Source organism: Rutidosis leptorrhynchoides, chromosome 8 (genome assembly GCF_046630445.1).
Source record: "Rutidosis leptorrhynchoides isolate AG116_Rl617_1_P2 chromosome 8, CSIRO_AGI_Rlap_v1, whole genome shotgun sequence".
Taxonomy (NCBI): domain Eukaryota; kingdom Viridiplantae; phylum Streptophyta; class Magnoliopsida; order Asterales; family Asteraceae; genus Rutidosis; species Rutidosis leptorrhynchoides.
Genome location: NC_092340.1, coordinates 349,443,011 through 349,458,647, shown reverse-complemented (window position 1 = coordinate 349,458,647; position 15,637 = coordinate 349,443,011).

Genomic DNA, 15,637 nt, shown 5'->3' with positions numbered 1-15,637 from the left:
AAGAAATTATTTTGACTCAATATATCCGAATATAGGACTTCATGATTTAGAAAAAGCGGCTAACATGCAACATAAAGAAGCATGTTATGTTTACGGGTTAGTAATGTTCGTTTCTCACTAAAGTGAGAAAAAGAACATCGGGCTACAACTATTAAACAAAACGTTCCCACAAGTGACGGAATCGATAATTGGGGTAAGAAATGAGGTTTTTAGATTGTTACAGGACTGTTGGACATTACGTAACCCTCGTCCCTTTGACGACATTACAACACGCTGTCTTATCAACGGCCATAACGGTTATGTTCCACAAGACCAAGGATGGGAAGTAGTCCTAGTAAAACCAGAATGCATGACTTGTTTCTGGACGTATGAATTACGTGTCTTTATTGCCTTTGCTTAACGACTTGTGTACTAGCTAGAATTATCTTCACAACCATCTTGTATCAAATTTATTGTGTGCTGTATTTCATGCTATATGTAAAATAAGCGGTATTGTAAGTTTGTAAAATATTGTGTAAAAGTTTGAACGCGAAATATTATTATAATCAGTATTTCATATAGAATTGTAGTAGTTGAATTGTATATTAGCTACTAAGTATGAACTTAACGGGTAGGTACTACCCGAATTTAAACTTATAAAACGCTAATATGAAGAAAAAGCTTTTATAAATGAGTTCATATTATGCTACGAGATACTATTGACTACTCTTAATATTCTAAATGATTAACTTATTTCATTTGACTATTTTGAAGGAAATGGCACCAACTACTCGACACACCTTGAATATGAGCGAAGAGGAATTTCGTGCCTTTCTTTCTACAAACATAGCCGCAGTACAGGCCGCGCTACATACCAACAATAACCTTGGATCTAGTAGTACAGGAAATCATGTAGGATGCACCTACAAAGAATTCACTGCCTGCAAACCTTTGGAATTTGATAGAACCGAAGGACCGATCGGATTGAAACGGTGGACCGAGAAGGTCGAATCGGTGTTTGCCATAAGTAAGTGTACTGAAGAGGACAAAGTGAAGTACGCTACGCATACCTTCACAGGTTCTGCGTTAACATGGTGGAATACCTATCTAGAGCAAGTGGGACAAGATGATGCTTACGCACTACCGTGGTCAACATTCAAGCACTTGATGAATGAGAAGTACCGTCCCAGAACCGAGGTCAATAAGCTCAAGACAGAACTTAGAGGGTTACGAACCCAAGGATTTGATATTACCACGTATGAAAGACGATTCACAAAATTGTGCCTATTGTGTCCGGGAGCGTTCGAAGATGAGGAAGAGAAGATCGACGCGTTTGTGAAAGGATTACCGGAAAGAATCCAAGAAGATATAAGTTCACACGAGCCCGCCTCCATACAACAGGCATGTAGAATGGCTCACAAACTAGTGAACCAGATTGAGGAAAGAATTAAAGAACAGGCAGCTGAAGAGGCCAATGTGAAGTAAGTCAAAAGAAAGTGGGAGGAAAACGGTGATAAGAATCACCAATACAACAACAACAGCAATTACAACAATAATCGCAACAACTATCCCAACAATCGCAACATCAATCGCAACTACAACAAACGGCCCAACAACAACAACAACAACAACAACAACAACAACAACAATAACAGCAACTGCAACAATCATCCCAACAACAATAACAACCGCAACAACAACAATAATCAGAAGCAGCCATGCCAAAGGTGTGAAAAGTATCACTCGGGGTTCTGCACCAAATTTTGCAACAAGTGTAAAAGAAATGGTCATAGCGCGGCGTAGTGTGAGGTCTACGGACCAGGGGTTAACAGAACGAAAGGAACAAATGGTGTCGGAACGAGTAATGGTGGAGCAAGTAGTGTCGGAGCAAGTTATGCCAATGTAGTTTGTTATAAATGTGGAAAACCGGGCCACATTATTAGAAATTGCCCGAACCAGGAGAACACGAATGGACAAGGCCGCGAAAGAGTTTTCAATATTAATGAGGCAGAGGCACAGGAAGACCCGGAGCTTGTTACGGGTACGTTTCTTATTGACAATAAATCTGCTTACGTTTTATTTGATTCGGGTGCAGATAGAAGCTATATGAGTAGAGATTTTTGTGCTAAATTAAGTTGTCCATTGACGCCGTTGGATAGTAAATTTTTACTCGAATTAACAAACGGTAAATTAATTTCAGCAGATTATATATGCCGGAATAGAGAAATTAAACTGGGTAGCGAAATATTTAAGATTGATTTGATACCAGTAGAGTTAGGGAGTTTTGATGTAATAGTTGGCATGGACTGGCTGAAGAAGGTGAAAGCAGAGATCGTATGTTATAAAAATGCAATTCGCATTGTACGAGAAGAAGGAGAACCCTTAATGGTGTACGGAGAAAAGGGCAACACGAAGCTACATCTTATTAGTAATTTGAAGGCACAAAAACTAATAAGAAAAGGTTGCTATGCTGTTCTAGCACATGTCGAGAAAGTACAAACTGAAGAAAAGAGCATCAATGATGTTTTTGTCGCAAAAGAATTTCCCGATGTAGTTCCGAAAGAATTACCGGGACTACCTCCACATCGATCTGTTGAATTTCAAATAGATCTTGTACCAGGAGCTGCACCAATAGCTCGTGCTCCTTACAGACTCGCACCCAGCGAGATGAAAGAACTGCAAAGCCAATTACAAGAACTTTTAGAGTGTGGTTTCATTCGACCAAGCACATCACCGTGGGGAGCTCCTGTTTTGTTTGTCAAGAAGAAAGATGGTACATTCAGGTTGTGTATCGACTACCCAGAGTTGAACAAACTTACCATCAAGAACCGCTACCCACTACCGAGAAACGACGACTTATTTGATCAACTACAAGGCTCGTCTATTTATTCAAAGATTGACTTACGTTCCGGGTATCATCAAATGCGGGTGAAAGAAGATGATATTCCAAAGACTGCTTTCAGAACACGTTACGGTCATTACGAGTTTATGGTCATGCTGTTTGGTTTAACTAATGCACCAGCTGTGTTCATGGACCTTATGAACCGAGTGTGTGGACCATACCTTGACAAGTTTGTCATTGTTTTCATTGATGACATACTTATTTACTCAAAGAATGAACAAGAACACGGTGAACATTTGAGAAAGGTGTTAGAAGTATTGAGGAAGGAAGAATTGTACGCTAAAGAAGGTATTAAGGTGGATCCGGCAAAGATAGAAACTGTTGAAAAGTGGGAAACCTCGAAAACTCCGAAACACATACACCAGTTTTTAGGACTAGCTGGTTACTACAGAAGGTTCATCCAAGACTTTTCCAGAATAGCAAAACCCTTGACTGCATTAACGCATAAAGGGAAGAAATTTGAATGGAAGGATGAACAAGAGAAAGCGTTTCAGTTATTGAAGAAAAAGCTAACTACGGCACCTATATTGTCATTGCCTGAAGGGAATGATGATTTTGTGATTTATTGTGACGCATCAAAGCAAGGTCTCGGTTGTGTATTAATGCAATTAACGAAGGTGATTGCTTATGCGTCTAGACAATTGAAGATTCACGAACAAAATTATACGACGCATGATTTGGAATTAGGCGCGGTTGTTTTTGCATTAAAGACTTGGAGGCACTACTTATATCGGGTCAAAAGTATTATATATACCGACCACAAAAGTCTTCAACACATATTTAATCAGAAACAACTGAATATGAGGCAGCGTAGGTGGATTGAATTATTGAATAATTACGATTTTGAGATTCGTTACCACCCGGGGAAGGCAAATGTGGTAGCCGACGCCTTGAGCAGGAAGGTCAGAGAACCCATTCGAGTAAAATCTATGAATATAATGATTCACAATAACCTTACTACTCAAATAAAGGAAGCGCAACAAGGAGTTTTAAAAGAGGGAAATTTAAAGAATGAAATACCCAAAGGATCAGAGAAGCATCTTAATATTCGGGAAGATGGAACCCGGTATAGGGCTGAAAGGATTTGGGTACCAAAATTTGGAGATATGAGAGAAATGGTACTTAGAGAAGCTCATAAAACCAGATACTCAATACATCCTGGAACGGGGAAGATGTACAAGGATCTCAAGAAACATTTTTGGTGGCCAGGTATGAAAGCCGATGTTGCTAAATACGTAGGGGAATGTTTGACGTGTTCTAAGGTCAAAGCGGAGCATCATAAACCATCAGGTCTACTTCAACAACCCGAAATCCCGGAAAATGGGAAAACATTATCATGGATTTCATCACTAAATTGCCAAGGACTGCAAGTGGTTTTGATACTATTTGGGTAATAGTTGATCGTCTCACCAAATCAGCACACTTCCTGCCAATAAGAGAAGATGACAAGATGGAGAAGTTAGCACGACTGTATTTGAAGGAAGTCATCTCCAGACATGGAATACCAATCTCTATTATCTCTGATAGGGATGGCAGATTTATTTCAAGATTCTGGCAGACATTACAGCAAGCATTAAGAACTCGTCTAGACATGAGTACTGCCTATCATCCACAAACTGATGGGCAGAGCGAAAGGACGATACAAACGCTTGAAGACATGCTACGAGCATGTGTTATTGATTTCGGAAACAGTTGGGATCGACACCTACCGTTAGCAGAATTTTCCTACAACAACAGTTATCATTCTAGTATTGAGATGGCGCCGTTTGAGGCACTTTATGGTAGAAAGTGCAGGTCTCCGATTTGTTGGAATGAAGTGGGGGATAGACAGATTACGGGTCCGGAGATAATACAAGAAACTACCGAGAAAATCATCCAAATTCAACAAAGATTGAAAACCACCCAGAGTCGATAAAAGAGCTACGCGGACAGTAAAAGAAAAGATATAGAGTTTGAAATTGGAGAAATGGTCACGCTTAAGGTTTCACCTTGGAAAGGCGTTGTACGATTTGGTAAACGGGGGAAACTAAATCCAAGGTACATTGGACCATTCAAGATTATAGATCGTGTCGGACCAGTAGCTTACCAACTGGAGCTACCTCAACAACTCGCGGCTGTACATAACACTTTCCATGTCTCAAATTTGAAGAAATGTTTTGCTAAAGAATATCTCACTATTCCGTTGGACGAAATCCAAATCAATGAAAAACTTCAATTAATTGAAGAACCCGTTGAAATAATGGATCATGAGGTTAAGAGACTTAAAAAAAACAAGATACTGATTGTTAAGGTTCGATGGAATGCTCGTAGAGGACCCTAATTCACATGGGAACAAGAAGATCAGATGAAGAAGAAGTACCCGCACTTATTTCCATAAGATGAGCCAACACCTCCAATCGCTTAAAATTTCGGGACGAAATTTATTTAACGGGTAGGTACTGTAGTGACCCGAACTTTTTCGAACCTTGCTATGATTATATGTTTAATGAAAACTATATTTACATGATTAAATGTTTCCAACATGTTAAGCAATCAAACTTGTTAAGACTTGGTTAATTGAAACAGAAATTTTGTAAACGTCTGATTACCTAGTTTGACCAATGATTCACGAACGCTATAAGTTGTATATGACATGCTGATACATAAATGAATAAATATATATGTTTAACATTATATAATGATCATCAAGTATCTCATTAAAAATAGTAACAATAAGTTATATACTTAAAAAGGAGACTATTGACGTATGAAACTCGAAACGATACATATAACGATTATCGTTATAACCACGTCTTACTAAATATATATGAAGCATATTAATACATTGTTATATTAAATATAACATGATAATATGATAATTAAATATATCATTAAGTGTATTAACAATGAACTACATAAGTAAAAACAAGACTACTAACTTAAGGATTTCGAAACGAGACATATATGTAACGATTATCATTGTAACGACATTTAAATGTATATATAATATTAAGATATATTAATATATCATAATATCATGATAATATAATAATTTAAAATCTCATTTGATATTATAAACTTTGGGTTAACAACAGTTAACAAGATCATTAACCTAAAGGTCTCAAAACAACACTTACATGTAACGACTAACGATGACTTAACGACTCAGTTAAAATGTATATACATGTAGTGTTTTAATATGTATTCATACACTTTTGAAAGACTTCAAGACACTTATCAAAATACTTCTATTTAACAAAAATGCTTACAATTACATCCTCGTTCTGTTTCATCAACAATTCTACTCGTATGCATCCGTATTCGTACTCGTATAGTACACAGCTTTTAGATGTATGTACTATTGGTATATACACTCCAATTATCAGCTCTTAGAAGCCCATGTGAGTCACCTAACACATGTGAGAACCATCATTTGGCAACTAGCATGAAATATCTCATAAAATTACAAAAATATGAGTAATCATTCATGACTTATTTACATGAAAACAAAATTACATATCCTTTATATCTAATCCATACACCAATGATTAAAAACACCTACAAAAACTTTCATTCTTCAATTTTCTTCATCTAATTGATCTCTCTCAAGTTCTATCTTCAAGTTCTAAGTATTCTTCATAAATTCCAAAAGTTCTAGTTTCATAAAATCAAGAATACTTCCAAGATTGCAAGTTTACTTCCAAGTTTTCTAAATCCATTCCAAGTAATCATCCAAGATCAAGAAACCTTTGTTAATTATAGTAGGTTATCTTTCTAATACAAGGTAATAATCATATTCAAACTTTAATTCAATTTCTATAACTATAAAAATCTTATTTCGAGTGGAAATCTTACTTGAAATTGTTTTCGTGTCATGATTCTGCTTCAAGAACTTTCAAGCCATCCAAGGATTCTTTGAAGCTAGATCCATTTTTCTCATTTCTAGTAGGTTTATCCAAGGAACTTGAGGTACTAATGATGTTCATAACATCATTCAATTCATACATAAAAAGCTGTCTTATTCAACATTATAAACTTGTAATCACTAGAACATAGTTTAGTTAATTCTAAACTTGTTCGAAAATAAAGTTAATCCTTCTAACTAGACTTTTAAAATCAACTAAACACATGTTCTATATCTATATGATATGCTAACTTAATGATTTTAAACCCGAAAACACGATAAACACCAAAAAACTGGATATATGCCGTCGTAGTAAAACCGGGGGCTGTTTTGATTGGGATAATTAAAAGCTAAGAAGAACTTTGATTTAAAAGCTATACTTATGGAAAAATAACTTTTATTATGAACATGAAACTATATCCAAAAATCATGGTTAAACTCAAAGTAAAAGTATGTTTTTCAAAATGGTCATCAAGATGTCGTTCTTTCGACGGAAATGACTACCTCTTTTAAAAACGACTTGTAACTTGTATTTTTGACTATAAACTTATACTTTTTCTATTTAGATTCATAAAGTTAAGTTCAATACGAAACCGTGGCCACTGGAATCACTCAAAACGGATTAGAATCGAAGAAATGGCGAGTAAAACAAGATTGATTAAAACTACTCATTTTACCTACGTGAAAGTTAGTAATAAATCTATTCCAACCATAACCTAATCAACTTATATTGTATATTATGTAATCTTGAGATACCATAGACACGTATACAATGTTTCGACCTATCATGTCGACCCATCTATATATATATTGCGGAACAACCATAGACACTCTATATGTGAATGTTGGAGTTAGCTATACAGGGTTGAGGTTGATTCCAAAATATATATATATAGTTTGAGTTGTGATCAATACTGAGATACGTATACACTGGGTCGTGGATTGATTCAAGATAATATTTATCGATTTATTTCTGTACATCTAACTGAGGACAACTAGTTGTAGGTTACTAACGAGGACAGCTGACTTAATAAACTTAAAACATCAAAATATATTAAAAGTATTGTAAATATATTTTGAACATACTTTGATATATATGTATATATTGTTATAGGTTCGTGAATCAACCAGTGGCCAAGTCTTACTTCCCGACGAAGTAAAAATCTGTGAAAGTGAGTTATAGTCCCACTTTTAAAATCTAATATTTTTGGGATGAGAATACATGCAGGTTTTATAAATGATTTACAAAATAGACACAAGTATGTGAAACTACATTCTATGGTTGAATTATCGAAATCGAATATGCCCCTTTTTATTAAGTCTGGTAATCTAAGAATTAGGGAACAGACACCCTAATTGACGCGAATCCTAAAGATAGATCTATTGGGCCTAACAAACCCCATCCAAAGTACCGGATGCTTTAGTACTTCAAAATTTATATCATATCCGAAGGGTGTCCCGGAATGATGGGGATATTCTTATATATGCATCTTGTTAATGTCGGTTACCAGGTGTTCACCATATGAATGATTTTTATCTCTATGTATGGGATGTGTATTGAAATATGAAACCTTGTGGTCTTTTATTATGATTTGATAATATATAGGTTAAACCAATAACTCACCAACATTTTTGTTGATGTTTTAAGCATGTTTATTCTCAGGTGATTATTAAGAGCTTCCGCTGTCGCATACTTAAATAAGAACGAGATTTGAAGTCCATGCTTGTATGATATTGTGTAAAAACTGCATTCAAGAAACTTATTTCGCTGTAACATATTTGTATTGTAAACCATTATGTAATGGTCGCGTGTAAACAGGATATTTTAGATTATCATTATTTGATAATCTACGTAAAGCTTTTTAAACCTTTATTGATGAAATAAAGGTTATGGTTTGTTTTAAAATGAATGCAGTCTTTGAAAAACGTATCATATAGAGGTCAAAACCTCGCAACGAAATCAATTAATATGGAACGTTTTTAATCAATAAGAATGAGACATTTCAGTCAGGATGCCGAAAAAGACACTTTACTCATTTTTAATGTTCTCTTTGAACGTTTTCAATTTATATCGTATTATTAGTTTTGTGTATGCATGACTTAGCATGGTATATATCGTTTTAAGGCCTATTATTTCACTCGCGATGTAGTTATGTAAAACGAATATAAATTTGAATCTAATATCACTTCATTAAACAAGTTTTTTTTTATCATTAGTATGCGCCGCCCTATAGAGTACCAATTGGCGGCGCATAACTTTCGGTTTCAGATTGTGCTAAAATTCTCGAGATCACCCTAAAACGACCCTAACATCAAGACTCCTGGATAGGGTCTTGACATTCGAGGTCGTCAGGATGCCGAAAAAAGACTTTTTACTCATTTTTAATGTTCACTTTGAACGTTTTCTATTTATATCGTATTATTAATTTTGATTATGCATGACTTAGCATGGTATATATCGTTTCAAGGCCTATTATTTCACTCGCAATGTCATTATGTATAAAGAAAATAAATTTGAATCTAATATCACTTAAGTAAACACGTTTTATTAAATCATTAGTATGATCCGCCAGATGGAGTACCGTTTGGCGGCGCATAGCCTTCGTTTTCAGATTGTGGTGAAATTCTCAAGATCACCCTAAAACGGCCAAAGGAGCAAGACTCTCTGAACGTGTTTGCCATTCGAGATCCTCTAGATTCCGGAAAAGACATCTTTCCTCATAAAATCGCACCACGCACCAAAATAACCGACGGTTCGTGGTTCTTGGTGGTTTGTGTATTTGGCCAAAATGTTAGATCTATCGTATCTTTTAACTAGTAGCACCGATTTAGTCATCATTTTTTTTTCAAATCGTGAATTTTTTCGGGATCTATCCGTTGGCAAACCGCCGTAGGCGGTTTGTCCCAAATATTTTTTGAAACGAGACCTCAAAAGCCTTCAATTTTGCCTTTTTTTTTACATTTTGACCGTTTTAAATTTCATTCATATTATTCCTTTTGTGTATGCATGATTTAGTGTGGTACATATTGTTTTACAGCATATTATTTAAATCATAATGTAATTATATATAATGCATATAAATTTGAATCTAATGTCACTTCATTAAACACGCTTTTTTAAATCATTAATATGCACCGCCTGATGGAGTATCAATTGGCGGCGCATAACCTTCGGTTTCCGATTGTGCTGAAATTCTCAAGATCACCCTAAAACGGCTGAACGAGCAAGACTCTCTGAACGTGCTTCCCATTCGAGGTCATCTAGGTTCCCAAAAAAGACATCTTTCCTCGCAAAATTGCACCACGCACCAAACATCACCGACGGGTGCTTGGTGTTTTGTGACTTTGGCTAAAATGTTAGATCTATCATATCTTTTGACTCGTAGCTTCGATTTAGTCACTGGTTTTTTTTCAAATCGTGTATTTTTCAGGATCTATCCGTTGGCAAACAGCCATAGGTAGTTTGTCCCAAATATTTTTCAAAACGAGACCTCAAAAGCCTTCAATTTTGCCTTTTTCAATTTTGACCGTTTTGAATTTCATTCATATTATTCCTTTTTTGTATGCATGAATTAGCATGGTACATATTGTTTTAAGGCCTATTATTTCACTCACAATGTAATTATGTATAACGCATATAAATTTGAATCTAATGTCACTTCATTAAACACGCTTTTTTAAATCATTAATATGCACCTCCAGATGGAGTACCATTTGGCGGCGCATAACCTTCGATTTCAGATTGTGCTGAAATTCTCGAGATCACCTAAAAAGACCCTAACATAAAGACTTCTGGATAGCGTCTTGACATTCGAGGTCGTCAGGATGCCGAAAAAAGACATTTTACTCATTTTTAATGTTCTCTTTCAACGTTTTCAATTTATATCGTATTATTAGTTTTGTGTATGTAAGACTTAGCATGGTATATATCTTTTTAAGGCCTATTATTTCACTCTCAACGTAATTATGTATAAAGGATATAAATTTGAATCTAATATCACTTCATTAAACATGTTTTTTTTAATCATTGGTATGCGCCGCCTGATGGAGTACCATTTGGCGGCGCATAACCTTCGGTTTCATATTTGCTAAAATTCTCGAGATCACCCTAAAACGACCCTAACATCAAGACTCCTGGATAGTGTCTTGATATTCGAGGTCGTCAGGATGCCGAAAAAAGATATTTTACTCATTTTAATGTTCTCTTTGAATGTTTTCAATTTATATCGTATTATTAGTTTTATGTATGCATGACTTAGCATGGTATATATCCTTTCAAGGCTTATTATTTCACCCGCAATGTCATTAGGTATAACAGATATAAATTTGAATCTAATGTGACTTCATTAAACACATTTTTTTAAATCATTAGTATGCGCTGCCAGATGGAGTACCATTTGGCGGTGCATAACCTTCGGTTTCAGATTGTGCTGAAATTCTCTAGATCACCCTAAAACGGCCGAACGAGCAAGGCTCTCTGAACGTGCTTACTATTCGAGGTCATCTAGATTCTGAAAAAGTCATCTTTCCTCGCAAAATCGCACCACGCACCAAACATCACCGATGGTTTGTAGTGCTTGGTGTTTTGTGTTTTTGGTCAAAATGTAGATCTATCATATCTTTTGACTCGTACGGCGGTTTTTCCCAAATATTTTTCGAAAAGAGACCTCAAAAGCCTTCAATTTTGCCTTTCTTCAATTTTGACAGTTTTAAATTTCATTCATATTATTCCTTTTGTGTATGCATGATTTAACATGGTACATATTGTTTTAAGGCCTATTATCTCACTCACAATGTAATTATGTATAACGCATATAAATTTGAATCTAATGCCACTTCATTAAACACGCCTTTTTAAATCATTAATATGCGCCGCCAGATGGAGTACCATTTAGCGGCGCATAACCTTCTGTTTCAGATTGTGCTGAAATTCTGAAGATCACCCTAAAACGGCCAAACGAGCAAGACTCTCTGAACGTGCTTGCCATTCGAGATCATCTAGATTCCTAAAAATGACATCTTTCCTCGCAAAATTGAACCACGCACCAAACACCACCGACGGTTTGTGGTGCTTGGTGTTTAGTGTCTTTGGCCAAAATGTTAAATCTATCGTATCTTTTGACTCGTAGCTTCGATTTAGTCACCATTTTTTTTTAAATCGTGTATTTTTTCCGGATCTATCCGTTGGCAAACCGCCGTAGGCGGTTTGTTCCAATTATTTTTCGAAACGAGACCTCAAAAGCCTCCAATTTTGCCTTTTTTCGATTTTGACCGTTTTGAATTTCATTCATATTATTCCTTTTGTGTATGCATGACTTAGCATGGTACATATTGTTTTAAGGCCTATTATTTCACTCGCAATGTAATTATGTATAACGCATATAAATTTGAATCTAATGTCACTTCATTAAACACGTTTTTTTAAATCATTAATATGCGCCGAAAAATGGAGTACCATTTGGCGGCGCATAACCTTCGGTTTCTGATTATACTGAAATTCTCGAGATCACCCTAATAAGACCCTAACATCAAGACTTCTGGATAGTGTCTTGACATTCGAGGTCGTCAGGATGCCGAAAAAGGACATTTTACTCATTTTTAATGTTCTCTTTGAACGTTTTCTATTTATATCGTATTATTAGTTTTGTGTACGCAAGACTTAGCATGGTATATATCATTTTAACGCCAATTATTTTACTCGCAATGTAATTATGTATAACGAATATAAATTTGAATCTAGTGTCACTTAACTAAACACGTTTTTTTTAATTATTAGTATGCACCTCCAGATGGAGTACCTTTTGGCGGCGCATAACCTTCGGTTTCAGATTTTGCTAAAATTCTCGAGATCACCCTAAAACGACCCTAACATCAAGACTCCTGGATAGTGTCTTGACATTCGAGGTCGTCAGGATGCCCAAAAAAGACATTTAACTCATTTTTAATGTTATCTTTGAACGTTTTCAATTATATCGTATTATTAGTTTTGCGTATGCATGACTTAGCATGGTATATATCATTTTAAGACCTATTATTTTGCTCGCAATGTCATTATGAATAATGAATATAAATTTGAATCTAATGTCACTTCATTAAACACATTTTTTTAAATCATTAGTATGCGCCGCCAGATGGAGTACTATTTGGAGGCGCATAACCTTCGGTTTCAGATTGTGCTGAAGTTCTCAAGATCACCCTAAAACGGCTGAACGAGCAAGACTATCTGAACATGCTTGACATTCGAGGTAGTCTAGATTCTGAAAAAGACATCTTTCCTCGCAAAATCGCACCACGCACCAAACACCACCAACGGTTCGTGTGCTTGGTGTTTTGTGTCTTTGGCCAAAATGTTAGATCTATCGTATCTTTTGACTTTTAGCTCCGATTTAGTCACCATTTTTTTTTCAAATCGTGTATTTTATCGGGATCTATCCATTGGCAACCTGCCGCAGGCAGTTTGTCCCAAATATTTTTCGAAACGAGACCATAAAAGCCTTCAATTTTGTCTTTTTTCGATTTTGACCGTTTTGAATTACATTCATATTATTCCTTTTGTGTATGCATGACTTAGCATGGTACATTTTGTTTTAAGGCCTATTATTTCACTCACAATGTAATTATGTATAACGCATATAAATTTGAATCTAATGTCACTTCATTAAACACGCTTTATTAAATCATTAATATTAGCCGCCAAATGGAGTACCATTTGTCGGCGCATAACCTTCGGTTTCAGATTGTACTGAAATTCTTGAAATTACCCTAAAAAGACCCTAACATAAAGACTTCTAGATAGCGTCTTGACATTCGAGGTCGTCAGGATGCCGAAAAAAGATATTTTACTCATTTTTAATATTCTCTTTCAACGTTTTCAATTTATATCATATTATTAGTTTTGTGTATGTAAGACTTAGCATGGTATATATCGTTTTAAGGCCTATTATTTCACGCGCAATATAATTATGTATAACGGATATAAATTGTAATCTAATGTCACTTCATTAAACACGTTTTTTTTTAATCATTAGTATGCGCCGCCAGATGGAGTACCATTTGGCGGCGCATAACCTTTGGTTTCATATTAAACTAAAATTCTCGAGATCACCCTAAAAGGACCTTAACATCAAGACTCCTTGATAGTGTCTTGACATTCGAGGTCGTCAAGATGCCGAAAAAAGATATTTTACTCATTTTTAATGTTCTCTTTGAACGTTTTCAATTTATATCGTATTATTAGTTTTGTACATGCATGATTTAGCATGGTACATACTGTTTTAAGGCCTATTATTTCACTCACAATGTAATTATGTATAATGCATATAAATTTGAATATAATGTCACTTCATTAAACACGTTTCATTAAATCATTATTATGCTCCGCCAGATGGAGTACCATCTGGAGGCGCATAACCTTCGGTTTCAGATTGTGGTGAAATTCGCAAGATCACCCTAAAAAGGCCAAACGAGCAAGACTCTCTGAACGTGCTTGCCATTCGAATTCGTCTAGATTCCGAAAAAGATATCTTTCCTCTCAAAATTGCACCACGCACCATAGACCACCGACGGTTTGTGGTGGTTGGTGTTTTGTGTCTTTGGCCAAAATGTTAAATCTATCGTATCTTTTGACTCGTAGCTCCGATTTAGTCACCTTTTTTTTAAATCGTGTATTCTTTCAGGATCTATCCGTTGGCAAACTGCCGTAGGCGGTTTGTCCCAAATATTTTTCGAAACGAGACCTCAAAAGCCTTCAATTTTGCCTTTTTTCGATTTTAACCGTTTTGAATTTCATTCATATTATTCCTTTTGTGTATGCATGACTTAGCATGGTACATACTTTTTTAAGGCCTATTATTTCACTCGCAAGGTAATTATATATAACGCATATAAATTTGAATTTAATGTCACTTCATTAAACACATTTTTTTAAATCATTAATATGCGCCTCCAAATGGAGTACCATTTGGCGGCGCATAACCTTCGGTTTCTGATTGTGCTGAAATTCTCGAGATCACCCTAAAAAGACCCTAACACAAGACTTCTGGATAGTGTCTTGACATTCGAGGTCGTCAGGATGCCGAAAAAGGACATTTTACTCATTTTTAATGTTCTCTTTGAACATTTTCTATTTATATCGTATTATTAGTTTTGTGTATGCAAGACTTAGCATGGTATATAAAATTTTAATGCCTAGTATTTCACTGGCAATGTAATTATGTATAACGGATATAAATTTGAATCTAATGTCACTTAATTAAACACGTTTTTTTAATCATTAGTATGCGCCGCCAGATGGAGTACCATTTGGAGGCGCATAACCTTCGGTTTCAGATTGTGCTAAAATTCTCGAGATCACCCCAAAATGACCCTAACATCAAGACTCCTGGATAGTGTCTTGACATTCGAGGTCGTCAGGATGCCGAAAAAAGACATTTAACTCATTTTTAATCTTCTCTTTAAACGTTTTCAATTATATCGTATTATTAGTTTTGTGTATGCATGACTCAGCATGGTATATATCGTTTTAAGACCTATTAATTCACTCACAATGTCATTATGAATAACGGATATAAATTTGAATCTAATGTCACTTCATTAAACACGTTTTTTAAATCATTAGTATGCACCGCCAGATGAAGTACCATTTGGCGGCGCATAACCTTCGGTTTCAGATTGTGCTGAAATTTTCAAGACCACCCTAAAACGGCTGAACGAGCAAGACTATCTGAACGTGCTTGACATTCGAGGTCGTCTAGATTCCAAAAAAGACATCTTTCCTCACAAAATCGTACCACGCACCAAACACCACCAACGGTTCGTGTGCTTGGTGTTTTGTGTCTTTGGCCAAAATGTTAGATCTATCGTATCTTTTGACT